The sequence below is a fragment of the Colletes latitarsis genome, unplaced genomic scaffold (genome assembly GCF_051014445.1).
Source record: "Colletes latitarsis isolate SP2378_abdomen unplaced genomic scaffold, iyColLati1 scaffold0013, whole genome shotgun sequence".
NCBI classification, from domain to species: domain Eukaryota; kingdom Metazoa; phylum Arthropoda; class Insecta; order Hymenoptera; family Colletidae; genus Colletes; species Colletes latitarsis.
In genome coordinates, this window is record NW_027488368.1 from 28,765,072 (window position 1) to 28,789,929 (window position 24,858).

Here is a 24,858-nt window from a genome sequence, read left to right on the forward strand (position 1 = left end):
TCGAATTTGTCGAGAACAGCTCCACTTCTGCGTTTTTAGCCGCTTTGAAAAGATTCGCCAGTCGCCGTGGGCTTCCCACGTTCTTGTATTCCGATAACGGTACAAATTTCCGAGGTGCCGATCGTGAATTACAACGAACTTTTCATGCTTTAATCGCAGATGCAACTCTCAAGAGTTCGTTGGCGACTGACGGAGTCACGTGGAAGTTTATCCCCCCTTCCGCTCCGCATTTTGGTGGACTCTGGGAGGCGGGAGTAAAAAGTGTTAAGTATCACCTGAAGCGAGCAGTGGGAGCTCATACTTTGTCTCAAATCGAGTTCTCAACCGTATTGTGCCAAATCGAGGCGTGTTTGAACTCACGCCCGATATACGCTCTCACCGACGATCCAACCGACCTATTCGTACTGACTCCCGGTCACTTTATTATTGGTCGACCTATTGTAGCGGTTCCAGAGGAATCTACGCTAGATATTAATCCGAATAGGCTCGATCGATGGCAACACGTCCGAAGAATAACCGAGTAGATCTGGCGTTCCTGGTCAGCAGATTATCTCCACTCGTTACATCAACGTCGAAAGTGGCAACAGGACTGCGCTAACTTGCGTTTAAATGATCTCGTCATTTTAAAAGATAGTTCCCTTCCGCCATCTAAATGGCAACTCGCGCGTATCACTCGATTACACCCTGGTTCGGACCAAAGGGTTCGTGTCGTCACCGTACGCACGGTAGACGGCGAATTGAAGCGACCTGTAACGCAGATCTGCCCGCTACCTATTCCAGTTTTGAATGAGAGTGATCTAAACGCTGCGAAATAATTAGATCATACATACATTAACTTCCCTGTGTGTGATTGTCTATAAGTTAATGCGTTGTTTCAAGCTCATTATGTATTACTTGCTCATAAATTCCGTTAGGCATTAAGTCATAATATTAAGTTATTGTTAATTATTCTATTCTTGTTCCTTCGATGCGCCTATAAAATGTATGCCACATTTGATCGATCAGCGCTCCTAATGTTTGCGAATCAGTGAGTGAATTTCTTTAGTTTTTTTTCTGTTGCGAACTTATATACACCGTTTCGCTTCTTTCGAATGCGAGGCGGACGGTATGTTCAATATCATATATTCAAAGCGCCTTGGCGTAACCGCTGGCAGCTCGTCAACAAGGCTTGATGTTATTGCCGTTACGCGAACACGCCCGAGTCTCGCCGGATAGTTTTTCATACTCGGCCGGCGAATACAAAATTTAACCGCTCGCTTCGCACAGTTAGTCTGTAACTGATAATCGATTCATACAGAAGTAACCCTGTTAACAGTGAGCTCGTCAGGCTTTATAAGAATAAGACGCGAAGGGAGAATAAAGTTCATTAGCCGAAATATCCACAGTTCCGTGGGCCAATCTATCCTATCCACACTTTTTTTTTTTTTTTTTTTTTTTTTGTCGTGGGGAAAATCTTCGAAAGACTCCCTCCCACCTCCTTGGGGAGAGGTGGGAGGGGTGTGTGGGATTCCCCGCGCCGTACAACGACAGGCGCGGGACCTACCCACTAAAAACCCCACGGTGACCCTTCGGCACGCTTTGGGAGGATACCGGGAATCGCTCGAAGCATTCTTCCGGTATCCTCCCCGTGCCCGCGCTTTCGCGCCCATCCCCCGGGGGGACAATCGGTCCCCTCAGTAGACACACTGCCTCATAGCGGCGGGGCGGGGCCACTCCATCCCGCCGCTATCCGTCCCGGGGCCGCGTTTAGTGGCGGCTGCGAGCCCCAACTCGCAACCGCCCGCGACCCCGTGTCCACCCCTCGGCGGCCGGGCGTTCATGGCCGCACCAGACCGCCGAGGGTGCCTCCCCTTGCGTCGGACCGGGAGGGGGAGGCACTCCTACCCCCAACCGGTCCGACCCGGCGCCGCCTGGCGGGAGGAGGGTCCCTTCAGGACCCCCCTCCCAGCCTAGGTCATCCGCCACGCCGAGGCGGCCGCCCGCGACGCCTCGCGACCGGGCGACGACCTCGGGCCACCGCACGAGCGCGAGCTTCAGCGCGCCGCTGAAGCTCGCGCTCCCTCCCCGCGGCCTCCTTCTGCAACATTACGTTCTCGCAGAAGGAGGCCACGGCCCTCCACTTCTCCTCGCTGCCGAGCATGGCGCGCACCACGCCGGGCAGCGAGACATCCCGCCCGACGACGCCGACCAGGACACGGCGCTCCCCCTCCCACGCGGGGCATACCTCCAGGGTATGATCCGCCGTGTCCTGCTCAGCGTCGCAGTGGCAGCAACGCGCCGTCGGCTCCTTCCCTATCCGGCACAGGTATCTTCCGAAGCTGCCATGCCCGGAAAATACCTGTGCCAGCCCGTAGGTGAGGCTGCCATGGCCTCCGTCCAGCCACTCCTTCAGGAGTGGCCGAACAGCCCCGACAGTCCGGTGCCCCGCGGTTGGCAGAGCCAGCCGCTCCTGCCACGCGAGCAACACGGACTGCCGGGCCTGGCGCTTCAAATCGCCCCAAGCAGGTTCCTGCCCGCCCGGGACCGCCCCCACCCCCGCGCGACGGTCGACGCGGTGCCGGTACAGCACCGCGTGCGACCGCGCGAGGAGGTCTATGGGCGGCATCCCCGCAAGAACCGTCGCCGCCTCATGCGACACGATCCGGTCCCCGCAGACGACCCGCAACGCCATCCGCCTCTGCACCCGTCGCAGCATCGTCATGCGCCGGGAGGCCGCGAGGTCGTCCGCCCAAACGGGGGCCCCGTATAGGACCACCGACTGGACCATTGCCACATAGAGGCGACGAACTCGGCCCGCCGGGCCCCCCAGGTTGGGCAGGATCCGGCCCAGAGCCGCAACCATCCTTTCCAACCGGGGGACCAGGCAGCGGAAATGCTCCTCGAAACGCCAGTGGCTATCGAGGATCAGCCCTAGATACCTGATCTGGGGCTTCACCTCGATGTCAGCCCCACCCACCCGGATCAGAGGGGGTGGCGGATCCTGCCGAGGTGAATGAAACGCAATCACCTCGGTCTTATGGACCGCCACCGTCATCCCCATCCACCTGATCCGGTCGACGACGCGTTGCGACCCCTCCTCCGCGCGACGCATGGCCCTCCCCCAGTGCGCCCCGACGGCCAGCACCAGTGTGTCATCCGCATAACACACCGTGCTGACGCCGTCGGGGAGGCCGGCCCGCAACACCGAGTCGTACGCGATGTTCCACAGGAGTGGCCCGAGGACCGACCCCTGCGGAACACCGCAGTACACCTCCCTCCGCATATCACCATCCCGGCCCGAATACTCGATCCACCTGCCGCGGAGATAATCCCCGACGACCGCCCTGAGACAAGGGGGGACTCGATGATATTCGAGTCCCCTCCTTATCTCTTCCCAAGGGAGGGTGTTAAAGGCATTGGCAATATCCAAGGATATTGCCAATGCCACCCCTCCCCGAGAGACGGCCGCCTCCGAGAGGGCACTCACACGACCTATCGCGTCGATAGTCGATCGGCCCCCCCGGAAACCGAACTGGCAGGCGGCCAGACCGGGATCACCCCGCGACAGGTGCTCGACGAGGCGGGCAGCAATCACCCGCTCGAAGAGCTTGCCCACCTCGTCGAGGAGACAAATGGGCCGGTATGCGGAGGGAGACTCCGCGGGCCGACCCTCCTTCCGGAGGAGGACCATCCTCGCCACCTTCCAACTGGGGGGGAATCGCCCGTCCCTCAGGCAGCGGTCGAACAACCGCCTGAGGTCGGCCCCAAGGACGCCCTGGGTCAAGACCCAAACCCGGCCGGGCACACCATCCGGACCCGGGGCCGTGTTACGAACCCCGAGCCGTCTGATGGCCGCTGCCAGCTCCTCCTGCGTGACCCCCAGCTCGGCCGTCCACTCCACTGGGACAGCCGCCGCCGCCGGAGGACGCGGTCCCCTCTCCCCAATTGGGAAGAGTGTATTGACCACGTCCTCCAGCAGCCGGGGGTCAAGACCCTCGGTGACGGGGGGCGCCCACGGGCGGAGCTTATTCAGCACCACCTTATATGGGCGCCCCCATGGATCATCATCAAGGGTCTGGAGGAGCTCCTTCCATGCCTAGGTCTTGGCCCGTTTGATGGCGACCTGCAGAGCAACCCGCGCCACGCGGTATGCTCCATACAGGTCATCAGCTGCCCTCGCTCGCGCCACGCCGTCGCCTGTACGTTGACGACGGCGCGCGCGGGTGTACTGGCGTCGGGCGCGGACAGTCGCGACTCGCAACTCCGTGATCGCGTCCGACCACCAGTACACCGCCCGGCGAGGAGAAGCCCGCCCGACCCGAGGCATCGCCGCGTCGCAAATACCCGCGACCAATGCTCCGAGCCGGGCGACCTCCTCCTCTATGCTCGGCAACTCGGCCGCTCCCTGCGGCCAAGTTGCAGCGAGGGCAGCTGCCATCAGGGCGTCCTTGTCCAGGCGCCGAAGCGCCCAGCGGCGTGGTGGGGTGCCACGCAGGCGGCCGTGTCGGGATGCACCCGCGGCGGCAGAGACCTCCATCCGGATGTACCGGTGATCGAAGAGTGTCTCTGCCCCCGCGACCACGTGCCAACCCGACACCATGCGCACGGCGTTGGGGGTCGCGAATCCAACATCCACGATGGACCCCCCATATCGCCGCACGCATGTGTGCTCCGACCCCCGGTTCAATACCCGGAGGTCGAGCCCCGCCGCCCAATCGCCCAGGATCCCGCCGCGAACGGAGGTCCTGGGGGATCCCCAAGCCACCGACTTGGCATTAAAATCCCCCAGGACCAGCACCGGCCGGGCCGCGTAGCGCTGCACGCATGCCGCGACCTCGGCCAAGTACAGCTCGAACGCAGCGTGACCGCTACGGGGCGAAATGTAGCACCCCACCACAGCGACTCCCCCCCAGTCCACGGCGACGAATCCCCGACCGCGCTCCAACAAGGAGAACGGTGGGGACCCGTCGCCCCCTCCCCCATACCGTCGCCACCAAGCCGTCCGCGTCGCCCACCGAATGAGGGTGATCAGGGACGCGGTACGGCTCGGCGGCGACCGCCAGGCCAACCCCCCACTCCGCGAGGACTTGGGACATCAAGTCCTGTGCCGCGCGGCAGTGGTTGAGGTTGGCCTGGAGGAGGAGGCGGGGCGGCATTAATTAATGGCCGCGCCAGCCTCCTCCCGGCCGTCCGTCCCCGTAGCACCGTCCACCTCCATGGAGGACGATGCCACCGCCCTCGGCACCGGAGCCGGTGCAGCCCGCCTCTTCCTCTCCTTCCGAGAGGGGGGGGAGCACTTCTTGCTCCCCACCCTGTGATCGGCAGGCCTCCCCATGTCCGCACACAGCGGGCAGTGGGGGGCCGCCGAGCACTGGCTCGCACTGTGCTCTTTGGCACCGCAGCGGTAACACTGACCGCTGCGGTCCACCGGCGAGGTGCACCACTGCCTCACGTGCCCCAATTCGAGGCAGCGGTGACACTGGAGCGGGCGCGGCGCGAGGATTTCCACTCGCGCCGAAACCCACCCCACCAACACCCTCCCGGATTCCGCCACCTTACGGGCGGCGGAGAGGGGGCACCGGGCCCACACCGACCCGAGGCCGGAGGGCGACCTGCGGATCTCTCCGATCCGCAGGTCCTCCACAGGACAGTCCCCTGCCCTCGCAAGGGCACGGGACACATCCTCTGCGCTGACCGAGTCGTCCAGCCCACAAACGCGCATCTCCGTGCGCTTCGTGGGCCGGGCGACCCGGACACCTCGTTAGCCCAGCTGCTCCCGGAGCCTCTGGGCGAGACGATCCGCCTTCGCGCCGCCTTCTGCACCGGGGATCTCCAGCAAGAGACCCCCGGTCACGGCCCTCTTCGCCCTCACGGAGGCGATGCCCAGCTCTTCCAGGGAGATATTCTCCCTGGCGAGCCGCATCGCCTCCGCGAGGGTCAGGTCGCCCCCCTGCGCAACGGTCAGCGTCACCGCTGCCGTTTTTGGGGGACGACCTGGTCGTGCCTTCCCGACCTTCGCGGCCTTTACCTTGGCCGCCGGCGGCGGAGGCGGAGGCCGCGGTTGCGAGGCCTTCCTCGCCGCCCGCTTCGCCTTCCGCCCCACCACCTTACTCCACGCCACCCCCCCTTGGGGGGGTGCCGTGGAGGACGCGACCACCGCGACCACGGGTATACCACCCCCCTTGGGGGTCGCGACCCGGGGCCCTGGTGCCGCAACGCTGGGCGGAGCCTTCACTCCGCCCTTCTTTGCCTTCCCCGACTGTACCGGAACAGGTCGGGGAGGCACCGCCTTCCTGCTGACCGCTCTTCCGGCGAGGAGCTCCTCCCGGAAGGCGGCCAGCTTGCCATCAATCATGTCCCCAATCCTCCTTAGAAGATCGTCTTCTGAGGAGGACGGGGACTTCTTCACGGGCGGAGTGCGGGTGGAGGGGCCCGTGGTGCCCCGCACCACTGCCGCCGCACTCCGCTTATTTACCTCCGCCGAGGGACGCGGCGGTGGAGGAGGAGGGAGGATGGGAGGGAGGGCCGCGCTGTTCCACAGCGCCTCTGCCCTCCTCCTCCCCTGTCGCTCCTCCTCCAACAGGAGCTGCAGACGGGCGTTCCGCCCTCTGAGCTCCCGCGCCGCCTCCCTCATTTCCTCCGCCGCGGCCTTCAGGGCCTCCGCGCCACCGCTTTTCTGCCCCTTAAAGGCGCAGGCAGCGGCGACTTTCTCCACCCGCCTCAGGGACGAGGAGATCCTCTCCGATATCTCCTCGGTCACCTCGTCCCTGAGGCAACTCAGCCTCACCGACGGGCTCATCGCCCCGCCCACCTCGACGACGGCCTGCCCCGTCCTCTTCCTCTTAGAGCCTATGAGGCTCCTGGTGGAGGAGAAGGACGAGACTGACGCAGTCTCGTCGTCCTCCTCCACCTTCCACGAAGCCGGGCCAGGCGCTGGAGGCGGCGCGAGCGCCGTCACTCCAGTCCCAACACCGCCTTCGTCCTCCCCCTCTGACTTACCCCGTCCCATCCCCGTTTTAATATTGAACTCCATAATATTCCCACGAGCAGGTCGGAAGAAAAGGTCCGCCCGGGCAGAGCCGCCTTACCCGGGTAAGCCTATATACTCCGGGGGTTCGGCAGGTTCCCCGGAGGTGGTCGCTTGGGATTGGGCCTTCTCCCCCAACCATGCATCCCATCGCCGCGCACCATAGCTTAGGATTGGAGGGCGATTTTATAGAGTCGCCATACTCGTGGCCCAGGCGGTTAAGCCAAGACCCCCGTTCCTCCTGCCGTCACGTACCATTCACAAAACCAATAGGGAATTGTGAATGGGTCGTTGTGACGACCAACAGGAGGCTTACGGTGTGTGTATGACTCGGGTACCCCGGGTTCGTTAAGCCCGTACTGCAGCTGAAAGGCTGGCAGCCCCTGAGGGGAAGCATGCAGTGAGCTGGTAAGACAGCAGGAAGCTAGTAAGGAAACAGTGTGCTAGAAAGCAAGCAGTGAGCTGGTATGAGAAAGTAATCTAGTAATCAAGCAGCAGGCTTGTAAGAAAGGAATTAGCTAGTGTTAAAAAACTGATGCTTTTAACTACGAAGTCCGGATAAAGGGATCGGATTTTTGTTGTGGGAAGTTATTGGGAATGTAAGATTTTCTTTTTCAACAAAAACTGTTTTTTATAAAAATAAAAATAAAATAAACAATTAGAAATGAAGAAAATTCTTATTTAATCGTTTCCAATCCTGGTCGGAACCGACACGTTGAGGTAGGCCAAGGTTCTTTGAATAGAAGAACACGGCAATGTGTTAGCCACGTAAACACGTTACACGTATATTCGCCGCGTGTGTGTCCTCACGCTCCTGACTTCGATATTCGAATGTATAGGAGCGGAGAATTTCGCTCACTCGTAATATACGAGCTCGCAAGTTGACTGTACTTAATTTTTGGCGTGTAAAGAATTAAATTTCCTTTCGACGCCGAACTGAGTCGATTGTCTAGTGGACGGGGATGTAAGTGGAGGTTGTAAGGCACGAAATGCACTGATCCCGTGAGTTTGCCCACGGAGTCTGTGCGTCGAGTCGCACTGCAGTACAACGGCACGACCGTCGATCTGCGGCTTCTCTTTAACGTTCCAACAGATGACTTCTTCGTCGAGAGTTGCACTGCGAAGCCCAACTGCACGTGGTTCACTGCACGAATGCACCACTCGACGTGATTCGTGACAGTATTTGAACTACGTGGGGGCCTGACCCGCGACTCCTTAACCACTCCGCACAGGTGCTCCTCTAAGCGTTACACCGGCGGGGTCTGTAGAGGGAAGGAATCGAAGACCGAATGTCAAGCGTCCGAAGTGGACGCTGACCTGACTCCAGTGAGCCCACCTGGAGGTTCACCACGTAGGTGCCTCCCTTCGGTGTCTCCTAAGCCGAACGAGAATCACAGAGAAGTTTGAACGGTATCCACCCACTTCTCTGTGTTTCAAACGTTTATACGCTTGAAACGACAAAATAATACTGCACGAGGGGGGCCGAACACTTTATTGGTGTATTCTCGAACCCTCCAAACTAGACAGTAAATGGGAATTGACCTCGTTTGGGAATTTCCCGAACGAGACTCCTGAATGCTCTTATTCGAATCGAGAGTCGACTCGTTTGATAAGCAAAGTCTAAATTAATTGATGCTAATTTGAGTTTCAATGAATTCTCAGCACTGCGAGGACAATCAGAGGACCCGCACCAGGCTGAACATCGGCTCGTTGCACCCTTTATTTAATAATCGTCTACTAGCTGTATCTCAAGAGTTTCACTCTCAAGATTCGCTCGATATCTGTTCGGACATGATCGGGAGCCGATGTGTCTTCTTCAGAAGTCGTTGTGAGACTGTGCGGAATGACAGCCGGAGACGTCGCCGTGGTACGCCCACGACAAAAAAAAAAAAAAAAAAAAAAACAAAAAAAAGTATGCTAGTAAGCAAGCTGTAAGCTAGAAAGCAAGCAGCAATCTAGTAAGCAAGCAGTAAGCAAGTTATGTCTCGCTGCCGGGTGTGGTGCGCGCCATGCTCGGCAGCGAGAGGAAGTGGAGGGCCGTGGCCTCCTTCTGCGAGACCGTAATGCTGTAGAAGGAGGCCGCGGGAAGGGAGCGCGAGCTTCAGCGGCGCGCTGAGGCTCGCGCTCGTATGGTGGCGCGAGGGTGTCGCCCGGGCGTCTGGCGGCCTTTGCGCGGCGGATGACCCTGGCTGGGAGGGGGGCCCTGAGGGGAGCCTCCTCCCGCCAGGCGGCGATGGGTCGGACCGGGTGGGTCCGGCCCACGGGGAGGCACCTTCGGTGGCCTGGAGCGGCCATCAGCTCCCGGCCGCCGAGGGGTAGAAACGGGGTCGCAGGCGGTTGCGAATTGGGGCTCGCAGCCCGCCACTAAATGCGGCTCCGGGACGGATGGCTGCGGGCTGGAGTGGCCCCGTTCTGCCGCTATGAGACAGTGTATCTACCGGGGGGACCGTTTGTCCCCCCCGGGGATGGGCGCCAAGCGCGGGCACGGGGATGATACCGGAAGAATGCTTCCAGCGATTCCCGGTATCCTCCCAAATCGTGCGGAAGGGTCACCGTGGGGTTTTTAGTGGGTAGGTCCCGCGCCCGTCATTCTACGGGCGCAGGGAATCCCACACACCCCTCCCGCCAGTCCCTATAGAGGTGGGAGGGAGTCTTTCGAAGATTTTCCCCACGACAAAAAAAAAAAAAAAAAAAGAAGCAGTAAGCAAGTAAGCAAGCAGGATGCTGGTAAGCAAGCAGGGAGCTAGTAAGCGAGCAGATAGTTAGTAAGCAGGCAGGGACCTAGTAAGAGAGCAGAATGCTAGGAAGCTAGCAGTAAGCTGGTAAGCGAGCATGGACCTTGTAAGAGAGCAGGTTACTATTAAGGAAGTGGTAAGGTAGTAAGCAAGCTGAAAGATAGTAAGCAATCTGCGGGCTAGTAAGCAAGCAGTAAGCTGGTGAGCAGACAGTGAGCTAGTAGGCGAGGAGGAAGCTAGTAAGCAAGCAGTAAGCTAGTAAGCGAGCAAGGTCCCTGTAAGGAGCAGAATGCTACTAAGCATCCAGTTAGCTAGAAAGCAGGCAGTAAGGATGTAAGCAAGCAGGAAACTAGTAAGGAAGCAGTATGCTAGAAAGCAAGCAGCGGGCTAGTAAGCAAGAAGTAGGCGAGTAAGCTAGCTGTGAGCTAGTAGGCAAGCAGTAAGCTAGTAGGCAAGCAGTGAGCATGTAAGCTAGCAGTAAGCTGGTAGGCAAGCAGTGAGCTAGTAAGGAAGAAGTTTGACAGTAAGCAAGCTGCATGCTAGTGTGCAACCAGTAATCTAGTAGGCAAGCAGTAAGCTGGGAAGCTACCTGAATGCTAGTAAGCAAGCAGTATGGTAGAAAGCAAGCAGCGGGCTAGTAAGCAAGCACTAAGCGAGTAAGCTGGTTGTAAGCTAGCAGGCAAGCAGGCTAGTAAGAGTGCAGTGACCTAGTATGCGAGCAGGCAGAGAGTCAGGAAGCAGCATGCTACAGAGCGCGCAGGAAGCAAATAAGGAAGCATTATGCCAGTAAGCAAGCAGGAAGCTAGTAAGCGAGCCGGGACATATTACGGGAGAAGGATGTCAGTAAGCTAGCAGTAAGCTGTTAAGGAACTAGTAAGCTATTAAGCATGCAGGAAGCTAGTAAGGTTGCGATATGCTAGAACGTCAGCTGCATGCTAGTAAGCAAGCAGTAAGCGAGTAATCAACAAGTAAGCTAGTAAGCAAGCAGTGAGCTAGTAAGCAAGCTCTGAGTCAGGAAGCGGGCAGTGAGCTAGTAAGGCAGCAGGAAGCTGGTAAGGTAGGACTAAGTTAGGAAGCAAGCGGAAGGCTAGTAAGCAAGCATTAAGATAGTAGGCCAGGAGTGAGCTAGTAAGAAACCAGTATGCCAGTAACCAAGCAGTAAGCAAGAATGCAAGCAGCAAGCTAGTAAGCAAGCAGTAATCTAGGAGGCATGCAACAAGCCTGTAGGCAAGCAGTGAGCTAATAAGCGGGGAGAACGCTTGTAAGGAAGCAGTATGATAGTAATCAAGCAGTAAGTTAGTAAGAGACAAGTAAGCTATTAAGCAAGCAGCAAGCTAGTAAGAAAGCAGTGTGCTAGTAAGGATGCAGTATGCTAGTAAGCAAGCAGTGAGCTTTAAAGCAAGCAGCAAGCTAGTAAGCATGCAGTAAGCCAGTAAGCGAGCAGGTAGCTAGTAAGAGTGCTGAATGCTAGTAAGCAAGCAGTAAGCTAGTAGGCAAGCAATATGCTAGTAATGTAGGAGTAAAATAATCGTTAAATAATCACCGCGGCTGATCGGCGCTTGAACTCTCCTAAGGTCGACAAACGTTTTTGCACGCTTACACGTTTGTGCGAGACGGTTGCGCGATGACCCGGCAATAATAATAAAGGCGAGCGTCGCGTTTTCAAAAATACTGGTCATATGACGAGTGAACAACCGCGAGGATAAGAGAGAGAGAGAGAGAGAGAGTGAATGAGTGAGTGAGATAGCGGAAGGTGCGACAATAGGATATATAAGAAGCTAAAACAGCTGACGAGACACAGAGTCTTTTCAAGAGTGAAACACCGAGCGTAATAAAGAGTTTCGATTATATCGTTTTCCGACGGAATAAAATTTTTGTATCACCGCATCCGTTAATTGTAAATCCCACAAATTTTTGGGGGCTCGTCCGGGATTGTACAGCAACAGTGGTATCGCGAGTGATTAATACAAAACATACGGCAGTCGGAAACGAGCAGAGTAAAAGAGTTACGAGGTAAAGAGAATCACGACGAACCAAAGATGAGTTTTGCTGGAACGGAGGGCGTGAACCTGAACAGACTTACGACGACAGAGTTAAAGGAAAGATTGCGGCTTATGAATCTACCAACAGCAGGAACTAAAGCAGAACTTATTAACCGTTTAACAGAAGCAGATCCTTCTGGATTCATGTCAGAAGAATTAATAAAACAGTCGCAGGAACCACAATTCGGGGCTATCGCGGTACCGCCCGATGAGCCGAAGGGCGCGATTGAGGCATCCCTGCTTCGAAAACATCTGGAGCTGGTGGAAAAAGAAAAGGAGCTCATCCAACGCGATTTGATGCTGGCACGCCGAGAGATCGAGATGCTGAGGCAAATGCAGGAATTAAACATTACGGAAGAACCAAGGACGAGGTTGCAGACCGAACCTGGTACATCAAATACGGTGAGTGTACCACATGGTCAAAAGATAAAACAAATTGCAGAACTATTGAGCTCATATGACGGAGAACCTTCGCGTTACGATATTTGGGAAAGACAGCTAAACCTATTGCGAGATAGATACCATCTGAGTGAAGATAGTGCTGGGATCCTTATCGGAATGAAATTAAAGGGGAAAGCTCTTGAATGGCTACATTCTAAGCCAGAACACATCACAATGTCCGTGCAAGGACTTCTGTCTGATCTTAGAAGCATGTTCAGACATGAGCCCAATATCCTGGCGTTGCGAAAGCAGTTCGAAGAGAGGACGTGGAGGAGAGGAGAAACGTTCCACAATTATGTGCATGAGAAGATAATTGTGGCGAATCGAGTGCCAATTCCTGAAAGGGAAATCGTGGCGTACCTCATTCAGGGAATCCCGGATTCGCAGCTTCGTGACCAAGCGCGAATGTTGCGATTTAGAACTAAGGAAGCACTGCTCGAAGCATTCGAAGACATAACGCTCCGAGAAGGAGGAAAACGAGGCGAAGGAGCGTCAGAGGGAAGGGTGAGAAATCGAGACAACGCGTCTCAGGAAAGAAGAACGGAAAGCAGAGGTCACGTTCAACGGACGCGTGAAGGGAACTTGCGGCGCTGCCACAATTGCGGAGAAGCAGGTCACTTGGGCTACGACTGTCCTACGAGGGGAAGCGGTCCCAAATGCTTCAAATGCAACAAGCGTGGACATGTTGCGGCAAGATGTACTGAGGAGCTGGCACAACCAGGAGCATCATGCGCCCTCGTGCAATCAGCACCAAGGAAATATATTAAAGAGGTAACATTAAACGGAACAAAATTCGAAGCGTTGATCGACACCGGAAGTGACATTTCGTTCATACGGGATGATCAATATAGGAAGCTGGGCTCTCCGCGTTTGAACTCGCCGAAATTAGAGTTTCGCGGATCGGGATCCGAAGTTCACGCGACAAACGGTGCCTTTGAAGGGGAATTGCAGGTAGACAATAATAACTATTCCGCGCAAATCCACGTAGTACCGGGTAGAATTATCAGAGACGAGTTGTTGCTAGGCACGAACTTCTTAAACAAGGTAGAAATGCATGTCGCGCAAGGGGAGATTTCCATTCGACCACTGTCCGTGAAAAATGATGATTGCATTCCCGAAGTATTTAAAATAGACATTTTCGAAGACGAGGATATGGTTACCGCGAATGTACCAGACGCTTATCGGGAAGACATCCGCCAAATAGTTTCAGAATACAAGCCGGGAAAAGTTAGGGAAACACCCATTAAAATGACCATTATAACGAAAGACGACGAACCGGTCTATGAGCGAGCGAGGCGGTTGTCGCCCTTAGAAAGAGATATCGTCAATAAGCAGATTCAGGAATGGGTGGAAAATGGCATCGTTAGACCATCGTTATCGGAGTATGCAAGCCCCATCGTACTTGTCAAAAAAAGAAACGGTTCAACGCGAATTTGTGTAGATTACCGAAAATTAAATTCTAAAATCTTCAGAGACCGATTTCCGCTACCACTAATTGAGGACCAGTTAGATTTGTTACACGACGCGAAATACTATAGCACCCTCGACTTAAGAAATGGATTTTTCCACGTACCGGTAGACGAAAATAGTTGCAAATATACGGCTTTCATTGTTCCAGACGGGCATTATGAATTTCTAAGGGTGCCATTTGGGTTATGCAATTCACCCGCAATTTTCCAAAAATATATTTGTAACGTGTTTAAAGACCTGATCCAAGAAAAAATAGTTTTAGCTTATCTCGATGATTTAATAGTACCTTCCGTAGGCTACGAGAGCGGAATCCGGAATCTGAAGCGAGTACTGTCCGTAGCAAGCAAAGCCGGGCTGCAGATAAACTGGGAGAAGTGTCAATTTTTGCAAGAAAGAGTAGAGTATCTTGGACATGAAATCAGTAACGGGAAAATTTTTCCTTCCGAGCGTAAAACTGAGGCGGTGCGTAAATTTCCGCAGCCAACGACCATTCGTCAAGTACAGAGTTTTCTCGGATTAACGGGTTATTTTAGAAAGTTTATTCCCCAGTATTCCCTAATAGCGCGGCCGCTCAGTGATATGTTAAAAGCAAATAAGGTCTTTGTATTCGAAGTGCCCCAGAAAGATGCATTCGAAATATTAAAGAAACTTTTATGTGATAAACCGGTATTAAGTATCTATCGAGCAAATGCGGAAACAGAACTACACACTGACGCTTCTATGTTTGGGTATGGGGCGGTACTGTTGCAGAAAAATTCGAACGATAACAAACTACATCCAGTATACTACGCGAGCGGAAAAACGTCCTCAGCCGAACAAAAATATTCGAGTTACGAGTTAGAAGTGTTAGCTATAGTCAGGGCACTAAAAAAATTCAGAGTCTATCTGCTCGGAATTCCATTTAAAATTGTAACAGACTGTAGGGCATTCACTTTGACCATGAAGAAACGCGATCTGTGTGTGAGAGTTGCGCGATGGATCTTATTGCTGGAAGAATTCACGTACGAAATCGAGCATAGACCTGGAAAGAGGATGCTGCATGTTGATGCGCTAAGCAGGAATCCCGTTTCAGCGTGTTTCGTTGTAGAGGAGTGTATGGATAGCTTAAAACGTCGTTTTGCAAAAGCCCAGCGCGACGATACCGACATAAAAAGGATAATAGGGTTAGTTGAAAAAGATGAGATCAGCGGTTATGTAATTAAGGGAGGAGTGTTGTTCAAAGAGGTCAAGGGGGAATTGAAACTAGTCGTACCTAAACCTATGATGTTGCAAATACTGCGCGAGGCACACGAGCGAGGACACTTCTCGGCGGCGAAAACTGAAGCGATATTAGATAAAGAGTATTGGATTCCCAATGTGCGGTCGAGAATCGAGAAAGTTGTTCGAAATTGCGTTTCGTGCATATTAGCTGACCGAAAATCCGGTAAAGCGGAGGGGTTTTTACAACCAATAGCGAAAGGAGAAGTACCACTGGATACATACCACGTGGACCATTTAGGTCCGTTGCCTTCGACGCGCAAGAATTATCGTCACATATTCGTAGTAGTAGATTCATTTTCGAAATTTGCTTGGTTCTATGCGACAAAAACCACAAATGCATCTGAGGTTATCGCGAGACTCAGTAAGCAGGCAGCTATTTTCGGGAATCCGCGCAGGATCATTTCAGATAGAGGTGCAGCATTCACTTCTAAAGAATTTCAAGAATACTGCTCAGAGGAAAAAATAAAACGTGTTAACAACAGTGGGAGTTCCCCGAGCGAACGGTCAAGTCGAGAGAATGAATAGAACGTTGATTTCTGTAATAACTAAATTATCAGCCCCGAAACAGGATGAGTGGTTCAAGTATTTAGAAACCGCGCAGAAATATATTAACACGGCACTGCATCGTAGTATTGGTACTTCTCCGTTTCGATTATTTTTTGGCGTTGACGCGAATCTGAAAGAGAACGTAGAAATTAGGTCGATTATAGAGAAGGAATGTATACGGGAATTTCAAGAGAAGCGCGACGCGATGCGTGAAGAGGCAGCGAGAAACATTGCGAAAGTACAAGCAGAAAATAAAAATACCTATAATAAGCGACGAAAAGAACCCATTGTATATCAACCACCAGATCTAGTTGCCATCAGACGAACGCAGGCAGGACCGGGTTTAAAATTTGCAAATAAATTCTTGGGGCCATACGAGGTCGTGAAAGCGCTGCGAAATCACAGATATCTCGTGCGAAAAGTAGGCGAACATGAAGGTCCTAATCAAACTTCGACGGCAGTTGATTTTATGAAACCGTGGGTCGAGCATGATCTTTCAGAGGAGGAGGACGTCTGAGGGCAAACGTCCTTGCAGGATGGCCGAGTGTAGGAGTAAAATAATCGTTAAATAATCACCGCGGCTGATCGGCGCTTGAACTCTCCTAAGGTCGACAAACGTTTTTGCACGCTTACACGTTTGTGCGAGACGGTTGCGCGATGACCCGGCAATAATAATAAAGGCGAGCGTCGCGTTTTCAAAAATACTGGTCATATGACGAGTGAACAACCGCGAGGATAAGAGAGAGAGAGAGAGAGAGAGTGAATGAGTGAGTGAGATAGCGGAAGGTGCGACAATAGGATATATAAGAAGCTAAAACAGCTGACGAGACACAGAGTCTTTTCAAGAGTGAAACACCGAGCGTAATAAAGAGTTTCGATTATATCGTTTTCCGACGGAATAAAATTTTTGTATCACCGCATCCGTTAATTGTAAATCCCACAGTAAGCAAGCAGGAAGCTAGTAAGGAAGCAGTATGCTAGCAAGCAAGTAGTAAGCAGGTAAGAATGCAGTAAGCTAGCAAGCGAGCAGGAGGCTAGTAAGGGATCAGTAAGTTAGTATGAAAGCTGTATGCTAGTAAGCAAGCAGTGAGGTAGAAAGCAAGTGGCAATATAGTAAGCAAGCAATAAGCTAGAATGCAAGGAGCACGCTAGAAGGAAAGCAGTTAGCTCGTAAGCATGCAATAAGCTAGAAGCAAGCAGCAAGCTACCAAGCAAGTAGTTAGCGGGTAAGTATGTAGTAAGCTAGCAAGCGAGCAGGAGGCTAGTAAGAATGCAGTTTGCTAGTAAGCAGCCAGTAATCTAGTAAGCAACAAGTAAGTTAGTAAGCAAGAAGCAGTCTAGTAATAAAGCAAGTAGCAAGTAAGAAAGCAGTATGCAAGAAAGCAAGCAGCAAGCTAGAAAGGAACCAGTAAGCTAGTAAGCAAGCAATAAGCTACTAAGCAAACTGTAAGCTTGTAAGCAAGCAGCTGGCTAGTCAGAAAGCTTCTAGCTAGTATGATAGCAGTATGCTAGTAAGCATGCTGGAAGCTATAAAGTAAGCAGCAAGCTAGTAAGCAAGCAGTGAGCTAGTAAACATGCAGGAAGCCAGTAAGCATGCAGTGAGCTAGTAAGCGTGGAGGACGCTAGTAAGGAAGCAGTGAGCCAGTATGCAAGCAACAAGCTAGTAAGCAAGCAGTAAGCTAGTCAGCATGCAGCTGGCTAGTAAGAAAGCAGAAAGTTAAGAAGAAAGCCGGGGTGTTCTAAGAAAGCAGTTAGGTAGTAAACAAGCAGTAAGTTAATAAGCTAGCAGTAAGCTAGTAAGAAAGCAGTATGCTAGTAAGCGAGCAGGAAGCTAGTATGCTAGCAGTAAGCATGTAAGCAAGCAGTAAGTTAGTAATCATGCAGTAAGCTAGTAAGAAAACAGTCAGCTATTAAGCAAGCAGTATGCTAGCATGCAAGCAGCTGTCTAGGAAGGAAGCAGTTAGCTATTGAGCATGCCGTGAACAAGTAAGCAAGCAGTAAGCTAGTAAGTAACCAGTAAGCTACTAAGCAAGCAGAATGCTGGTAAGGAAGGAGGTAGCTAGTAAGGAAGTAGTAAGTTAGTAAGCAACCAGTAAGTTAGTAAGGCAGCAGTGAGCTAGTAAGCGAGCAGGAAGCTAGTATTGAAGCAGTATGCTACTAGGCAAGCAGTAAGCTAGTAAGAAACAAGTAAGCTAGTAAGCATGCAGCAGGCTAGTAACAAAGCAATTAGCTTGTAAGAGAGGACTATGCTAGTTAGCATGAAGTAAACTAGTGAGCAAGCAGTAAGCCAGTAAGCAAGCAGTAAGCGAGTAAGGGCGCAGTGAGCTAGTAAGCAAGCGGAATGATAGGAAGCAGGCAGCGAGATAGTAAGCAAGCAGTAAGCTAGTAAGGCAGCAGTGAGCTAGTAAGCGAGTAGGAAGCTAGTGTAGGGATATGGTTTCGTGATGTCGATTTAGAGAATTATCCCTCGTAATCTCGGTGCACTCACAGGTTTTTATTTCGCAATTTCTCTAAACGTCACGCTCGCATAATACACTCTGAACCTGTCTTCTATCGTTCGCTTTCTTATATTTCGGTTCTCGCGCACGTTCATTGCCACACCGATTTCGGCGTCTATTGCCCTTTACACTTCTCTCGCTCGCGCGTACGCTTTCACTCTCTCTCTCACTCTCGCTCTCGCGGTCGCTTGCCTTTCGGCAGTGTTTATCTATGCGATTCTTTCATCACCCACACTGTCACCCACACTAGTAAGGAAGCAGTTTGCTAGTAAGACCCTCAGGGGCTGTGTCCGGCAATCGTCGGCCGCAGTACGGGGCGTAGCGACCCTGAGGTACCTGATGCTTATCACAGCGTAAGCCTCCTGATGGTCACAACGACACATCCTCAATTCCTTTTTTTGTTTTGTGAATGGTACGTGACGCCTGGAGGAACGGGGGCCTTGGCTTAACCGCCCGGGGTACCGCGTGTATGGCGACTCTATAAAATCGCCCTCCAATCCTAAGTTATGGTGCGCGGTGATGGGATGCATGGTTGGTGGAGGAGGCCCAATCCCAAGTGACCACCTCCGGGGCACCTGCCGAACCCCAGGAATATATAGGCTTACCCGAGTAAGGCGGCTCTGCCCGGGCGGACCTTTTCTTCCGACCTGCTCGTGGGAATAGTATGGAGTTTAAAATTAAAACGGGGATGGGTGGGGTAAGTCAGAGGGGGAGGACGAAGGCGGTGTCGGGACTGGAGTCACGACGCTCGCGCCGCTCCAAGCGCCTTGCCCGGCTTCGTGGAGGGTGGAGGAGGACGACGAGACTGCGTCTGTCTCGTCCTTCTCCTCCACAAGGAGCCTTTTTTTTTTTTTTTTTTTTTTTTTTTTTTTTTTTTTGTCGTGGGGAAAATCTTCGAAAGACTCCCTCCCACCTCCTTGGGGAGAGGTGGGAGGGGTGTGTGGGATTCCCCGCGCCCGTACATCGACAGGCGCGGGACCTACCCACTAAAAACCCCACGGTGACCCTTCGGCACACTTTGGGAGGATACCGGGAATCGCTCGAAGCATTCTTCCGGTATCCTCCCCGTGCCCGCGCTTTCGCGCCCATCCCCCGGGGGGACAATCGGTCCCCCCAGTAGACACACTGCCTCATAGCGGCGGGACGGGGCCACTCCATCCCGCCGCTATCCGTCCCGGGGCCGCGTTTAGTGGCGGCTGCGAGCCCCAACTCGCAACCGCCCGCGACCCCGTTTCCACCCCTCGGCGGCCGGGCGTTATGGCCGCACCAGACCGCCGAGGGTGCCTCCCCTTGCGTCGGACCGGTAGGGGGAGGCACTCCTACCCCCAACCGGTCCGACCCGGCGCCGCCTGGCGGGAGGAGGGTCCCCTCAGGACCCCCCTCCCAGCCTAGGTCATCCGCCACGCCGAGGCGGCCGCCCGCGACGCCTCGCGACCGGGCGACGACCTCGGGCCACCGCACGAGCGCGAGCTTCAGCGCGCCGTTGAAGCTCACGCTCCCTCCCCGCGGCCTCCTTCTGCAACATTACGTTCTCGCAGAAGGAGGCCACGGCCCTCCACTTCTCCTCGCTGCCGAGCATGGCGCGCACCACGCCCGGCAGCGAGACATCCCGCCCGACGACGCCGACCAGGACACGGCGCTCCCCCTCCCACGCGGGGCATACCTCCAGGGTATGATCCGCCGTGTCCTGCTCAGCGTCGCAGTGGCAGCAACGCGCCGTCGGCTCCTTCCCTATCCGGCACAGGTATCTTCCGAAGCTGCCATGCCCGGAAAATACCTGTGCCATCCGGTAGGTGAGGCTGCCATGGCCTCTGTCCAGCCACTCCTTCAGGAGTGGCCGAACCGCCCCGACAGTCCGGTGCCCCGCGGTTGGTAGAGCCAGCCGCTCCTGCCACGCAAGCAACACGGACTGCCGGGCCTGGCGCTTCAAATCGCCCCAAGCAGGTTCCTGCCCGCCCGGGACCGCCCCCACCCCCGCGCGACGGTCGACGCGGTACCGGTACATCACCGCGTGCGACCGCGCGAGCAGGTCCATAGGCGGCATCCCCGCTAGAACCGTCGCCGCCTCATGTGACATGGTCCGATACCCGCGGACGACCCTGAGCGCCATGCGCCTCTGCACCCGACGCAGCATAGTCATGCTGCGCCGGGAGGCAGCCAGGTCGTCCGCCCAGACGGGGGCCCCGTATAGGGCCACCGACTGGACCATTGCCACATAGAGGCGACGAACTCGGCCCGCCGGGCCCCCCAGGTTGGGCAGGATCCGGCCCAGAGCCGCAACCATCCTTTCCAACCGGGGGACCAGGCAGCGGAAATGCTCCTCGAAACGCCAGTGGCTATCGAGGATCAGCCCCAGATACCTGATCTGGGGCTTCACCTCGATGTCAGCCCCACCCACCCGGATCAGAGGGGGTGGCGGATCCTGCCGAGGTGAATGAAACGCAATCACCTCGGTCTTATGGACCGCCACCGTCATCCCCATCCCCTTGATCCGGTCGACGACGCGTTGCGACCCCTCCTCCGCGCGACGCATGGCCCTCCCCCAGTGCGCCCCGACGGCCAGCACCAGTGTGTCATCCGCATAACACACCGTGCTGACGCCGTCGGGGAGGCCGGCCCGCAACACCGAGTCGTACGCGATGTTCCACAGGAGTGGCCCGAGGACCGACCCCTGCGGAACACCGCAGTACACCTCCCTCCGCATATCACCATCCCGGCCCGGATACTCGATCCACCTGCCGCGGAGATAATCCCCGACGACCGCCCTGAGACAAGGGGGGACCCGATGATATTCGAGTCCCCTCCTTATCTCTTCCCAGGGGAGGGTGTTAAAGGCATTGGCAATATCCAAGGATATTGCCAATGCCACCCCTCCCCGGGAGACGGCCGCCCCCGAGAGGGCCCTCACACGACCTATCGCGTCGATAGTCGATCGGCCCCCCCGGAAACCGAACTGGCAGTCGGCCAGACCGGGATCACCCCGCGACAGGTGCTCGACGAGGCGGGCAGCAATCACCCGCTCGAAGAGCTTGCCCACCTCGTCGAGGAGACAAATGGGCCGGTATGCGGAGGGAGACTCCGCGGGCCGACCCTCCTTCCGGAGGAGGACCATCCTCGCCACCTTCCAACTGGGGGGGAATCGCCCGTCCCTCAGGCAGCGGTCGAACAACCGCCTGAGGTCGGCCCCAAGGACGCCCTGGGTCAAGACCCAAACCCGGCCGGGCACACCATCCGGACCCGGGGCCGTGTTACGAACCCCGAGCCGTCTGATGGCCGCTGCCAGCTCCTCCTGCGTGACCCCCAGCTCGGCCGTCCACTCCACTGGGACAGCCGCCGCCGCCGGAGGACGCGGTCCCCTCTCCCCAATTGGGAAGAGTGTATTGACCACGTCCTCCAGCAGCCGGGGGTCAAGAACCTCGGTGACGGGGGGCGCCCACGGGCGGAGCTTATTCAGCACCACCTTATATGGGCGCCCCCATGGATCGTCATCAAGGGTCTGGAGGAGCTCCTTCCATGCCCGGGTCTTGGCCCGTTTGATGGCGACCTGCAGAGCAACCCGCGCCACGCGGTATGCTCCATACAGGTCATCAGCTGCCCTCGCTCGCGCCACGCCGTCGCCCGTACGTTGACGACGGCGCGCGCGGGTGTACTGGCGTCGGGCGCGGACAGTCGCGACTCGCAACTCCGCGATCGCGTCCGACCACCAGTACGCCGCCCGGCGAGGAGAAGCCCGCCCGACCCGAGGCATCGCCGCGTCGCAAATACCCGCGACCAATGCTCCGAGCCGGGCGACCTCCTCCTCTATGCTCGGCAACTCGGCCGCTCCCTGCGGCCAAGTTGCAGCGAGGGCAGCTGCCATAAGGGCGTCCTTGTCCAGGCGCCGAAGCGCCCAGCGGCGTGGTGGGGCGCCACGCAGGCGGCCGTGTCGGGATGCACTCGCGGCGGCAGAGACCTCCATCCGGATGTACCGGTGATCGGAGAGTGTCTCTGCCCCCGCGACCACGTGCCAACCCGACACCATGCGCACGGCGTTGGGGGTCGCGAATCCAACATCCACGATGGACCCCCCATATCGCCGCACGCATGTGTGCTCCGACCCCCGGTTCAATACCCGGAGGTCGAGCCCCGCCGCCCAATCGCCCAGGATCCCGCCGCGAACGGAGGTCCTGGGGGATCCCCAAGCCACCGACTTGGCATTAAAATCCCCCAGGACCAGCACCGGCCGGGCCGCGTAGCGCTGCACGCATGCCGCGACCTCGGCCAAGTACAGCTCGAACGCAGCGTGACCGCTACGGGGCGAAATGTAGCACCCCACCACAGCGACTCCCCCCCAGTCCACGGCGACGAATCCCCGACCGCGCTCCAACAAGGAGAACGGTGGGGACCCGTCGCCCCCTCCCCATACCGTCGCCACCAAGCCGTCCGCGTCGCCCACCCAATGAGGGTGATCAGGGACGCGGTACGGCTCGGCGGCGACCGCCAGGCCAACCCCCCACTCCGCGAGGACTTGGGACATCAAGTCCTGTGCCGCGCGGCAGTGGTTGAGGTTGGCCTGGAGGAGGAGGCGGGGCGGCATTAATTAATGGCCGCGCCAGCCTCCTCCCGGCCGTCCGTCCCCGTAGCACCGTCCACCTCCATGGAGGACGATGCCACCGCCCTCGGCACCGGAGCCGGTGCAGCCCGCCTCTTCCTCTCCTTCCGGGAGGGGGGGGAGCACTTCTTGCTCCCCACCCTGTGATCGGCTGGCCTCCCCATGTCCGCACACAGCGGGCAGTGGGGGGCCGCCGAGCACTGGCTCGCACGGTGCTCTTTGGCACCGCAGCGGTAACACTGACCGCTGCGGTCCACCGGCGAGGTGCACCACTGCCTCACGTGCCCCAATTCGAGGCAGCGGTGACACTGGAGCGGGCGCGGCGCGAGGATTTCCACTCGCGCCGAAACCCACCCCACCAACACCCTCCCGGATTCCGCCACCTTACGGGCGGCGGAGAGGGGGCACCGGGCCCACACCGACCCGAGGCCGGAGGGCGACCTGCGGATCTCTCCGATCCGCAGGTCCTCCACAGGACAGTCCCCCGCCCTCGCAAGGGCACGGGACACATCCTGTGCGCTGACCGAGTCGTCCAGCCCACAAACGCGCATCTCCGTGCGCTTCGTGGGCCGGGCGACCCGGACACCTCGCTCGCCCAGCTGCTCCCGGAGCCTCTGGGCGAGACGATCCGCCTTCGCGCCGCCTTCTGCACCGGGGATCTCCAGCAAGAGACCCCCGGTCACGGCCCTCTTCGCCCTCACGGAGGCGATGCCCAGCTCTTCCAGGGAGATATTCTCCCTGGCGAGCCGCATCGCCTCCGCGAGGGTCAGGTCGCCCCCCTGCGCAACGGTCAGCGTCACCGCTGCCGTTTTTGGGGGACGACCTGGTCGTGCCTTCCCGACCTTCGCGGCCTTTACCTTGGCCGCCGGCGGCGGAGGCGGAGGCCGCGGTTGCGAGGCCTTCCTCGCCGCCCGCTTCGCCTTCCGCCCCACCACCTCACTCCACGCCACCCCCCCTTGGGAGGGTGCCGTGGAGGACGCGACCACCGCGACCACGGGTACACCACCCCCCTTGGGGGTCGCGACCCGGGGCCCTGGTGCCGCAACGCTGGGCGGAGCCATCACTCCGCCCTTCTTTGCCTTCCCCGACTGTACCGGAACAGGTCGGGGAGGCACCGCCTTCCTGCTGACCGCTCTTCCGGCGAGGAGCTCCTCCCGGAAGGCGGCCAGCTTGCCATCAATCATGTCCCCAATCCTCCTCAGAAGATCGTCTTCTGAGGAGGACGGGGACTTCTTCACGGGCGGAGTGCGGGTGGAGGGGCCCGCGGTGCCCCGCACCACTGCCGCCGCACTCCGCTTATTTGCCTCCGCCGAGGGACGCGGCGGTGGAGGAGGAGGGAGGATGGGAGGGAGGGCCGCGCTGTTCCACAGCGCCTCTGCCCTCCTCCTCCCCTGTCGCTCCTCCTCCAACAGGAGCTGCAGACGGGCGTTCCGCCCTCTGAGCTCCCGCGCCGCCTCCCTCATTTCCTCCGCCGCGGCCTTCAGGGCCTCCGCGCCACCGCTTTTCTGCCCCTTAAAGGCGCAGGCAGCGGCGACTTTCTCCACCCGCCTCAGGGACGAGGAGATCCTCTCCGATATCTCCTCGGTCACCTCGTCCCTGAGGCAACTCAGCCTCACCGACGGGCTCATCGCCCCGCCCACCTCGACGACGGCCTGCCCCGCCCTCTTCCTCTTAGAGCCTATGAGGCTCCTGGTGGAGGAGAAGGACGAGACTGACGCAGTCTCGTCGTCCTCCTCCACCTTCCACGAAGCCGGGCCAGGCGCTGGAGGCGGCGCGAGCGCCGTCACTCCAGTCCCAACACCGCCTTCGTCCTCCCCCTCTGACTTACCCCGTCCCATCCCCGTTTTAATATTGAACTCCATAATATTCCCACGAGCAGGTCGGAAGAAAAGGTCCGCCCGGGCAGAGCCGCCTTACCCGGGTAAGCCTATATACTCCGGGGGTTCGGCAGGTTCCCCGGAGGTGGTCGCTTGGGATTGGGCCTTCTCCCCCAACCATGCATCCCATCGCCGCGCACCATAGCTTAGGATTGGAGGGCGATTTTATAGAGTCGCCATACTCGTGGCCCAGGCGGTTAAGCCAAGACCCCCGTTCCTCCTGCCGTCACGTACCATTCACAAAACCAATAGGGAATTGTGAATGGGTCGTTGTGACGACCAACAGGAGGCTTACGGTGTGTGTATGACTCGGGTACCCCGGGTTCGTTAAGCCCGTACTGCAGCTGAAAGGCTGGCAGCCCCTGAGGGGTCCACCAGGAGCCTCATAGGCT